Source organism: Neomonachus schauinslandi, chromosome 1 (genome assembly GCF_002201575.2).
Source record: "Neomonachus schauinslandi chromosome 1, ASM220157v2, whole genome shotgun sequence".
Lineage (NCBI taxonomy): Eukaryota > Metazoa > Chordata > Mammalia > Carnivora > Phocidae > Neomonachus > Neomonachus schauinslandi.
In genome coordinates, this window is record NC_058403.1 from 127,883,394 (window position 1) to 127,885,699 (window position 2,306).

Consider the following 2,306-nt stretch of genomic DNA (forward strand, 5'->3'; position numbering starts at 1 on the left):
CCTAGGATGAGTCCTGCATCGGGCTCCCTGCTCAGTGGAGAGCCTGCTTCTCCCTCTGCCTGCCTCACCCCCTACTTGTGCTTGCTTGTTCTCTCTTTCTCTCTCTCTGACAAATAAATAAATAGAATCTTTAAAAAAAGAAAAGAAATTCCTACAGTGGGAAAATAATTTATTACTTAGTTTTATATTTGTGGACAGATCATTTTAGGACAAGTAAAATAAACACATTTGAGGATTAAGTTTCATTTTAGAATCTGTAATATTTTGAGACATCTCTAAGGGAACCTCTTCCCTACATGGAGTTTCTCCAGGCTCTTCTTCCTGGGATTTAGAAATTAGTAATGTGAAATATCAGTATTTCCTAATTTTAGTTTCCCTAGGACATATAACCATCAGTAACTGGTATCAACTGAATAGAGAGAGGAGTTTTCAAAAATTAAACACTGATTTTCTGCAAAGTCTTTACTTGTGAATTAACAGTCTTGCCCTTTCTCCACCATTCTCAGGACAAAAACAGAAGTTTGATCAGGTATTGATAGTAATAAAGCTGAATTCCCTTCAAGAATTTGATAAACCAAGAGGCAAAAGCTCATATATAGTGTTTAGTTATACTGTGAGTTCTGTGAGAAGCTGGGGGACAACCCCATAAACTCAGCAGAATAAGGAACTCAGTCTCCAAATTTCTTGGATACAATTCCTCTAGAACCTTTTCCTCAGAGACTAAATTCTAAAAAATAACCAGGTGATCAGAAGAGGCCTGTCTTACCTGTGGGCTTATCTGTTATTTCCTCCTTATTGTGAGTTGAACGGCATGACCAAGCAGAAGCAAAGAGGTGTATAATCCATTCTCAAAAGGTTGTAAGTCAAAAGGGCAGAGCTTCCAGAGCATGGCAAGAGCTTTGCAGATGCCCACATCATGATAGTTGAAATAACAAAGCCCAGTGAGGATGGGAGCAGAGAGTGCCAAAACGCCTGCCCCGGCAGCTTCCTGCAAAGCGTCCCCTTCAACATAGTAACCATTTGTCCAAGGTCCCAGAGCCAGGATTCAAATAAGCAGCTGGAATTAGGCCCAAGAGCAAAACACTGACCACCCTCTCACCAGTCCGGTGGAGAGAGGCAGCCTTAGAACCGGAACGGTGGTTTGGTGACAGGTCACTGTGCTGTGTTCTACACCATCCTGGGATAGGTTTGTTGTGGAGAAATGCTGAGACATGAGCAGGTCTGGCCACTGGGATTCATGGAGACAGAACTTGGTCCCCTTGTGCACCACACAGGACACACAGCCTCCAGAGACTCACCATCGATCGCTCTTCTGAAGGCTCAAGGTCACCCCCAGATTTAAAAATGTTTGTTACTCTAGTGGCTGTGTAGAGGTATCTGACTGTGGTCTTCATCTACATTTGTCAGCATGCTAACGATAGCATGTTTTCATATGCCTGTATCGTCTTTTGCGAAACTCTGGCACTGTTTGCAGTCTTTTTTTCTATTTCTCGAACACTACTAGCTTGCTCCTCCTCACCGGCATTGTTTTGCTTTGCATTTAATTTGAAATTCTTTCCCCAGATTGTCACAACTGACTCCTTCTCATCCGTGAGATCTCATCTCAAATAACACCTCCTCAGAGACACCTTCACTCTTCATCACCTTACCCTGCTTGGTTGTTTTTAGAACACTTTTATAACTATCTGCAATTATCTTATTGACATATTTGTTTACTTTCCATCATTTTTACATCTATCTCCATCAGGATGTAAACACCACAAGAATGAGTGGGTCTTTGCCTGGTTCACGGTCAACGAGGAAAATGAAACCATACAATCAAGGACTGGACACAACCATTCAACCTCCTGACAATCCATTAGTTGAGAGCCCAGGAAGAATTATTTAAAAGCTGCAACATTAGATTGTTGGTGCATATTTAAAAGCGCTTTATTGCTGCTGCTAGAACAGTGCATGGGCCCCTGTAAGTGCCTGATAGGTACTTGCTGAACAAATTGCAGTGTAGATTTCACAAAGTGCTCTCCTAAGAGTCCCACTTCAATCATCATTTATTCAACTCACATTTGCTGAAAACTATGGAAATATGCCAACCATTATGTGGATATAAAGAAGAATAATTTTTCCTACTCCTGACTTGCTTATGATCTTTTTTAAAAAATGAATTCTTTTTTTTTTTTTTTTTTTTTTAAAGATTTTATTTATTTATTTGAGATGGAGAGAATGAGAGACAGAGAGCATGAGAGGGAGGAGGGTCAGAGGGAGAAGCAGACTCCCTGCCGAGCAGGGAGCCCGATGCGGGACTCGAT

General features: G+C 41.3%; 1 pseudogene; it reads right to left on the minus strand.

The window, feature by feature from the left end:
* Positions 1–781: 781 nt before the first annotated feature.
* Positions 782–1,301, minus strand: LOC110570656 (annotated as a pseudogene).
* Positions 1,302–2,306: the final 1,005 nt, after the last annotated feature.